The sequence below is a fragment of the Triticum dicoccoides genome, chromosome 3A (assembly GCF_002162155.2).
Source record: "Triticum dicoccoides isolate Atlit2015 ecotype Zavitan chromosome 3A, WEW_v2.0, whole genome shotgun sequence".
Lineage (NCBI taxonomy): Eukaryota > Viridiplantae > Streptophyta > Magnoliopsida > Poales > Poaceae > Triticum > Triticum dicoccoides.
This window is the reverse complement of record NC_041384.1, coordinates 645,926,014-645,935,578: the sequence shown is the minus strand read 5'-3', so window position 1 is coordinate 645,935,578 and position 9,565 is coordinate 645,926,014. Positions and strand designations below refer to the sequence as shown.

The following is a 9,565-nucleotide window of genomic DNA, read 5'->3' as shown; positions in this document are numbered from 1 at the left end:
CGCAAGGTGTTCGGCGATTTGCCTGCCTCGGCGATGGACTCGGACGACGAGGATGCGCTCACCGTGCTGCTGGAGGAGGAAGCCGAGGCTGACGTCCAGGAAGAGAAACATCTCATGGTCCTCGCCGCTCGCCCTGCTGGCGAGCAATGAAAAGCCGCGGCGAGGTGGCTCAGCGCAGGGGCTGATGAAAGCAAAGAACCGACATCGTCTCTAAGGCAACTGCATGCTCTACTCCGACTACTTCGCCGACGCTCCACTGCACAGCGACAAAACATTTCGGCGCCGTTATCGGATGAGCCGAAAGCTTTTTCTCATGATTGTGAATTCCATCCGGGAGTTAGACAGCTACTTCAAGTGCAAAAAGCATTGCACCGGCAAACTTGGATTCATCTCGATCCAAAAGTGCACGACAACGATGAGGATGCTTGCATACAGAGCTCCTGGTGATTCGCTCGACGACTATGGGCGCATGGCCGAGTCCACAGCTATTGAGTGTTTCTACAAGTTCTGTCGGGCAGTCGTGGCAGTGTTTGGACCGCAATACTTGCAAACACCCAATGCGGAAGACACTGCTCGGATCCTAGCACAGAATGCAACAAGAGGATTTCCTGGGATGCTTGGAAGCATCGACTGCATGCATTGAAAATGGAAGAACTACCCATTTGCTTGGCAGGGGATGTACAAATACGCCAAAGTCGGTTGCAGTGTGGTACTTGAGGCGGTGGCCACACATGACCTCTGGATTTGGCACTCCTTTGGTATGCCGGGAACTCACAATGACATCAACGTGCTGCAGTGCTTCCCTGTCTTTGCCAAGCTTGTTGAAGGTCATTCTCCTTCGGTGAACTTCGAGGTCAATGGGCGGCACTACAACAAGGGGTACTACCTAGCTGATGGCATCTATCCGAGATGATCTACATTTGTGAAGACTATCTCAAACGCTGTGCCAGGAGGCAAGAAGTCCTACTTTGCCAAGGTGCAGGAGGCTTGCAGGAAGGATGTCGAGCGGGCTTTTGGTGTGCTCCAATCTCGATTTGCTGTTGTCCGCTACCCTGCTCAGACCTGGTCGAAAGATCAAATGTGAGAGATCAAGACTTGTTGTGTCATCTTACACAACATGATCATCGAGAGCGAGCAGGAAGTGCCAGTGTTTGACATTGAACCATACTATAGGCAGGGTCCTCTAGCCGAAGTTGATCACCAGCTACCGGCAACCTGGACTGCCTACCTCAGTATGCGTCAGGAGATCCGAGACCCACAGGTGCATCATCAACTGCAGCAGGATCTGGTGGAGTACCTATGGAGGCTCAAGGGCGACGCCGGGCTCGACGTGTGTGATGAAATATGAGTTTTTATTTGTTGAACTATATAATTTGTATTGAACTATTTGTTGTTGCACTATTTTGTTCAACTATTTGATTTTCTATGATGAACTATGTGATAAAAATATATTTATGTTCATAATTGAACGCCGAGTCACGACGAACCATGCCGAATATGGGCCAATTCTCGCCCATATAGGGCCTTTATTTGTCGAAAGTGGGCCAAAAACTGGGCCAATCTCGACGCCTGAGGGTGACGACTGGACGCCCAACCGCTCCAGCGCCGATTGTATCGCCGGCTCGCTCCCAGAAGGCGATTTTTATGCCTCTTGGGAGGCCAAGGGCTGGAAATGCTCTTACCCAGTGGATATTTGTCAATAGTCATCGAATGATATTTTGCATGTGGTCTGCTCATGTGCACAAGTTAATGCAGAAGTACTCTTAATTATTGAAGAGACTAGCCAAAAGAAATGCACCCGCCAACCGCCAAAAGAAATGCACCCGCAAACCGCATATAACTAAGCTTCTTAGTTTTAAAGAGTCCACATTTAATTAAGGTTTCCGATTAGAATTGGGTCATCCGATTTTGACCGGGTCAACATTTGTTCAAAGCTTTCTCATTGAATTCTTTTATACTGTATATAATATGCTTCCTAATTCTTAAGGTCTCACAATTAATTGAGGAATTCATTTTAGAATGGGGTCAATCGATTTTGACCGGATCAACACTTTCTCAAACTCTCACATTCAATTCTTTTAATTCATTAATTTCCCCAATTTTGAAGATCTTTCATTCAATTAAGGTATTCAATTTTGGATTTGGTTTACGATTTTCATCGGGCCTATGATTTTTTCCAATCAATCAGCGGCGATCAGCCTATAAAAACATATTAACCCACCAACTAGAAAAAAGAAACACCACCATGTGATATTATAGCACCAATATAATAGTACATGCGACCATCGACACAAAAATTTTCCCACATAAATATAGTTGGCGGTAATCACACCATGAAAAGGACACCAAATCACTGTATATAAACAAAAACAAAACACACACTGTCATCCCCTCCCACTGGGCAAAGTAAATCTTTCACCAGTTCCAAAATATAAAGGGTACTAGTTTTGTAGAAAGTCAAATTTTCTTTAACTTTGACCTAGTTCAGAGCAAAAATATCGACATCCACTATATCAAACAAAAAAGTATGGAAATTCATTTCATGATGAATTTAAAAATACAGATGTGATATTATGCATTTTGATATATTTCTCTACAAATTTGATTAAACTTAAAAGGTTTGACTTTTCAAAAGGGTAATACAACTTATATTTTGAAACAGAGTGATTATTTTTTCAAAAAACCCAACAACGCCAATGACGCAGCAAAGCCCGGCCTTCTAGTGAAAGATGAAAGTGAATGGCTCTAGCTACTAGTTGAAGATGACCCCTTACACTTTTCACACCTCTTTTTAATTCTCTAGAGATCGTTGGCATTTGTCTCTTCTTTCGGCTCCCTCCTATTTGGTTGAAAGTTTCATGCTCCAGTTTGGTAAAGCAAGGGCTTTCAAATAGTATGTCTCGGGTGCGGGATCACCTTAAGAATCAAGCCATGGATTTCATATTAATGCTCGTTGTTTCTAAGCCATAAGCTATTCTTCTCTTTATCGAATTGTTTGCTCGACCAATCTGTCCACCATTCACAACTCATATGTTCAACAAATAATCCATTTGTTTGGGGAGCTGCTACTGTCAGATATACCGTAGGTTGTATAACTTTTATGCAATCATGATTTTCCTTTACATGGACGCATATTGAACTTCACTTCACTTAAGTCAGCTAGCGACTTTCTAGAACTGAGCAAAACTTATTGAATCAAACACACACACACACACACACTCTCTCTCTCTCTCAACAGTCATACTTCTTGAATGCCTTTTGTATTGACGAGACAATTAATTCATGCAGTTTTGGTTTGATATTTGGAACGAGTGGGAGTGCAAAGACCACTCTTTTACAGGTTTGCATTAAAATGTTGCATGATATGTTTTACTTCGTACCTTTCATCTTAAGGTGATAGCTTGATTTCTCAGCTTTTGGCCGGTCTATGAGAACCTACCTCTGGTTCAATTTGCATTCAGAAGTATGGCCCTTTTTCTCCCTCCCCCCTTCATTGGACCGTACCCCCTTTTCACCGTGAGAGTTCATACAATAGATAAAAGGGATCAAGGCATCCTTCAGACAAAGTGCTTCTCACGGCAAACTTTTTTTTCAAAAAAAAAATTACCCCCGGCCTCTACATGGATCGATGCATGCAGTCTGATAACTTGAATACATGGATCAATCCAAAGTCACCTATCCGGCGAATAAAGTCGCAACACCTATACTCTTGATAATGTGTCCGAACCGCGTGAACATGCACTATCTAATCCAATGGCCTCATGCAGCTGCCCCGCATTAGGCCGAGAGCACCACCTGGACTGGCCGATCTGCAGCGCGCACTGCATGCGCACACTCTGGACCCGCCGCAACCATCTTCCGCCGTCCAATCTTCAGGAGCGTCCAACACATTCAGCTTGCCAGGCCATACTGTCGTCGACTTCACCACAACACCAGAAAAGCTCCACCACCTGTGCGCGCTCATCAACACGCGTTCGTCGTCGAGGCTCCGCTGCGCCATGCCGCCGATACTCGTTGTCGTCGTTGCGGCAGACACAACAACGCTCCTCCTGTTGTCCTCTCGTTCCAACACCAGCCCCAAAATGATGCCCCCAAGAGGGAGGACGACCCCGAAGGCCCCCTCATCGTTCGATCCGGGAATCCAGATCTAGGGTTTCCCCCAGAGCAGTCAGAACGAGGTGACGGCGATTGCAACCAACGATGCCTTCGACAAGGAGATGACGTACAAGACGCCGCCATCATCCGCCATGACCGAGGTCGACACGGTTTTCACCGGCAATCGCACCACTCTGAACCAGCCGCTGCCCGGAACGCCGACAGGGAATCCGTCTCCCTCGCCGACCCCTCAACAAACTAAAAGGGGGCGTCATGTCCCTAAAAAAGGAGGGGGGGGGGGAGGGGTCGTCATGTGAACGGTAGGTAAATTTTGTATCCAACAATCTTTGCCACAAAATAAACTCGACATGAAAGTATTTCACAATCTGACCCTTTTAGCAACGCCACGGCCCGTGGCGTTTCTTCTCCATATAGAAACGCCGAAGTAGCTCGCGTTTCAGATCCACATTCAAACGCCGAGCTAGCTAGCGTTTTCGACCCACATGAAAACGCCAAGCACGTCGGCGTTGCTGGCCAGGCCGAAACGCCATGATCATTGTCGTTTGTAGCGTAAACTCCCGCCATATCATAACGGGGTAAACGTGTGCTCTGCAGGTCTGCATGCATGCGCAGCCGCGGCTGTTGATGGATCGACCGACGCGGACCTGCCAGCCCTGCGCCTGCGTGCTTCGCTATTCCCGCACAGGGCGCCGCGGCAGTACTGCGGCGGCAGGCGCGGCGATTGGGCGAGGGCCGCTGCGTGCCTGCAGGGAGACCGCCCGGCCATAGCCAGGGCCCCGGGAGCCACAGCTAGCGCATGTGATTCATGGATGATGCAAGCATGCGTGCATCACGTCGCGGGCCACCATTGCCTGCACGCGCACTTTCTTGCGATTCTCTGAAACCAGTCTGCTGTAATTCAATTCAAGCACATTGAAATTTTGGGGCCGCCGATAGACAGGCGACTGGTTCAAACGAGTTCACACGGCCCGTTGGATCCAACGGCCGTCCTTCTCCTTCCTCCTCGCGCTACACTGCTCTCGCACATCCGAGGCGAGCTCACCGTCTCCGGCGATGCCCTGACGCGTCCGCGGCTCTGGCTCCGTGCTAGTGTAAGTACGTATGCCTCCGGCGACCGGCGAGGTACTGGCGCGTCCCGGCCTTTCGGGGTCCAAACTATACTGTCCTGTTACTGACCGATGATCACTCGTAGTCGCAGCATGCAGCACGGCCGAGCAGGACGATCGATCCGAGGAAAGGATTGGCCGACGACGAGAGAAAATCGCCGGCATTTGCGATGTAGTGTCACGTACCCGTGTCGCTCGCCAGCCGCTAGCAACGTCGTCCCCTAAATTTTCTCGGGGTAAACAAATGCCTCCACTGCGCCTGCACGTACAGATACAGTCATGCATGCAAACTATCGGCTACAAACGCCAAGCATCATGGCGTTTCGGTCTCGGCGGCAACGCCAATGTGTTTGGCGTTTCCATGTGGGCCGGAAGAGCTAGCTAGTTTGGCGTTCGAACATGGATCTAAAACACGAGCTACTTCAGCGTTTTTATAAGGAGAAGAAACGTCACGGACTGTAGCGTTGTTAAAAGGGTCAGATCGTGAATACTTTCATGTCAAGTTCACTTTGTGACAAAGATTGCTGAAAAGGTCAGAATAGTGATTTTGGCCGTGAAAACGCCCGTTCAGTGAAAATTTGCAAACTATTGTGGTAGGCCATCGAATTAAAAACGTACGGTATAGATCAACTGATCCCGTAATTTATTGTTTTTTCTTTCTACCCTGTCTCCTCCTCCTCCTGCTCTCTCTCTCTCTCTCTCTCCCTGGTCGACATCAGGCCGGCGCCCCTCCCCATCGAGGCAACAGGACTGCGGCGCCCGACGCCCCCTCGATTTCCCTGCTCAACGCCCTTCCCTGGTCGGGCCGACGCCCTCCCCATCGTGGCAGTAGGACGGCGGCGTTCGACGCTCCCATCTCCTCCCTGCTCCATTGGCGGCCAGGATTGGAACCTCGAGTCCCAGTCCGTCTGAAGTCTGCGTTTTCTGACTCTGGTGAGAAAATTTTCTAGCTGCACACCAGGAGCTAGCACGTCTGGCCGCTGTTCAATGCAGATGCGGTGGATTTTCTGTAATCCGGAACTGAGCAACACCAATGTTAGTGCACTATTCTAGGTAGTTTTGTCTGGCTTTGCAGTTGCAGTGTCATTGTTAGTTATAAAACTGAACTTAGCAGTAATCCTAACATAGCATCGTTCTTGGTTACGAAATGTGAAGAAACCACAACGAAGCTTAAGGCTTTTGTTTGAAGTACAGTAGCTTCTTTGGTATTGTAGAGTGTAGACAATACTGAACTTGCTGCCTCCATTTTCAGAAGTTTCACGAGGAAGTTGATTGTAAGCATCAACTGTAGCTTTATCATCTCATCTCACTATAGGATGTGAATTTACATAATTGTTACTTTATCATGCCATTGACAACATTGGGCTTATAGCTGAACTGCTACTAGATGAATTGCAATCTTCCTGCTCTTGATCTTTTTTGTGAGACATTGTTCTCCTGAATTGAAACTGAGGCATTTGTTTCACTTTGCTGCACATCAGTTTCCATCTGACCATACTTCTGCACTTTCCAGTCCCTCGTCTGTTCGAGTCCCGCTTCGTGAAGCTCCCCACCACTTAGAAACTATGCTCGCCCATGTCGCTTTCCCTCCTGCGATTTCATCTTGTCCGGTTAAGATGACAAGGCATGCCATTCTTATCCTTGAACCGTGTGTGCTCTCATCTTTTTTCCGTCTCTTATCCTTTGCGTCCCTTGATGGTTTTCAGGAGGTTTTCTTGGAGATGTCGAGCAGAACGGGTCTGACCTGGGTACTTCCAGTTGGAGGCGATTTTTTTCTTGCCCCTCTTTTGTGGTATGAGGATTTTTTCCTAGTTCTGTCTCGACAATTTTTTTATATTTAATCTAGAGAGACAATTTAGTTGTAGTGTTAATGTTGATAAAGTTGGTGAACATTTGTCTGCGGGTAAGATTCATTACTCTTAGATCTGATAGGTTGTTTGTGATGTGTGAGTTCACTTGTTTAACTCTCAGTAATCACCAAACTGAGGAATCTCCCTCAACTCTGGCCCTAATTTTTGTTGAAAATCTGGATTTCATTACGTTTCTTCTGTCTAAATCTTTATACGGATCTTCAAGCCCAGGATCTTAGCATCTTATCACACAAAAGCTAGGTAGCACTCCGTAATCGGTATAATCCAGTAGTTAAGTATCCTGAATTGTTGTTTTGTTATGTCCTTCAGTGTTATTGTATATGATGCACATGTAGTACTTTCGTCCTTGCCTATTGGGATTTTAATAGGAGACATACATAATAGCTGGATTAAAATTTTGATGTCGATAATAAATATTGGTGATTGAATACAAGTTCTTTGTAACTCAAATATGTTAAACAAATAGTCCATTGTTTGGGGAACTGCTATTGTCAGATATACCGTACGTTGTATAACATCCGTGCAACCATGGTTTGCATTTACATTACATGGACGTATATTGAATTTTACTTGTTTAGGTTAGAAAAGTCAGCTACCAACATCCTGGAACTGAGCAAAACTTATTGAATCAAACTAGTCTCTCTCTCCGGGAGAAAAGGTAAGCATGCGTTTTATATTGTAATAGTTGTGTTTCTTGGATGCCTTTTGTATTGACGAGACAACTAATTCATGCAGTTTTGGTTTGATATTTGGACGGAGTGGGAGTGGAAATACCACTCTTTTACAGGTTTGCATTGAAATGCTGCATGACATGTTTAACTCTGCATCTTTCATCTTAAGGTGATAGTTTGATTTCTCAGCTTTTGGCCGGTCTATCAGAACCTACCTCTGGTTCCATTTGCATTCAGAAGTATGATGATAGTGGAAATCCAATGGGTCTGTCGGAAGTGTTAGCTCCTCAAAGAGTTGGTATTGTATTTCAGTTTCCTGAGAGGTTTGAACATTGAATTACTACATTCACTAATAAGTATTTTTTACATATTAGCATGAATGCTTATGATTTTTGTGAGTGCTTGAGAAGTTTCACTGCAAAATAAGATATTTTAAACCTGTAGGTACTTCTTATCAGATACTATACTTGAAGAAGTTACTTTTGGATGGCCAAGGCAAAAGGCAGACATTCCTTTGAGGGAGAAACTCACTTTAAAACTTCAGAATGCCATTAACTCTGTAATGATTATCTCTCATACATACCATTTTGTTGCGTTGCGGAGTGAATTTGTAGTTTGAGACCACACACAATTGATTTCTGAAGATAATTTGTTTAACGCTAGGTTGGTCAAAGTGCCATTTCATTGGATAAGGATCCACAGTCTCTCAGTGGTGGGTATAAGCGGCGACTTGCTTTGGCAATTCAACTGGTAGTGTTTTCATTATTTTAGGACAGGTGGATCGTTCTGTTTTTAGAAGTGAAGATGGATAATATTTTGCCTTTATCTTCTTATTTTCTAGGTTCAAACTCCTGATTTATTGTTGCTTGATGAGCCCCTCGCTGGACATGGTATGTACTTGAAATATCCATATCAAACTAATATCTATAGATTATTTTCTTCCGCTTGTATTGATCCATTTGTGAACCCATCTAAATGCACATCAGCGAGAGCAGTTGTTTAATATAATTCTGCTTGTGCATCCTGTCATCTTTGTGCCACAGCCCAGACTTGCTAGGAATATTGTGTGGTGTCAAATAATTTTTCTTTTAAATAGTATATGCTCTCTTAGATGTGGTTACTAAATTTGTATCATCATCATCAGATTGGAAAGCTCGGGTTGGTGTTGTGAATATCCTGAGGGACCTAAAGAAAGACCACACCATACTGGTTGTAAGTCATGACCTAAGGTAATTTAGTACTCACCATAGAACACGATAGTTTTGTATAGCCATGCGCCATCGGGGCCATTGTTGAACACAACGCTTAACTGAGGCTGTCAAAATATCTGATTAAAAACGTTTTGCAGAGAACTATACCCGCTGGTAGACCGGTCCTGGAGAATGGAAATGGGGGTGTTTTGAAGGAGGAACCTTTACCTGTATAGATTAACATTTTTATTCCTCGGAAAATTCATAACGTTTTTTTGTGCGTGTGCAGCTGGAATGCTGACCCATTTGTTGTTGCTGTGAACAGGCTCATAGCTAGCTAGGGATCCTAATGTAATGTTTATAATGGTACAAGGCAAGTTGCAAAATCTATTAGGAGTGACTCCACACCTACCGGATGTTTGTCAATAATAGTATGATGTTATTTCACATATGCTCTGTTCATGTGCACAAACACAGAAACGCTCTCAGTTAAGTATCTTGAAGAGTCTGACCGAATGAAATGCACCCATAGACCTTTTGTTGCGCACCCCCCAACTATGAAGAAACCTTTTGCTGTCTTTATATACCACCCTTGTTTGAGTCTTCACTAC

The 9,565-nt window shown here is 45.2% G+C and overlaps 1 pseudogene; it reads left to right on the top strand.

Moving 5' to 3' along the window:
* The first annotated feature begins 33 nt into the window (after positions 1-33).
* Positions 34-9,323, top strand: LOC119272737 (annotated as a pseudogene).
* The last annotated feature ends 242 nt before the right edge of the window (positions 9,324-9,565 follow it).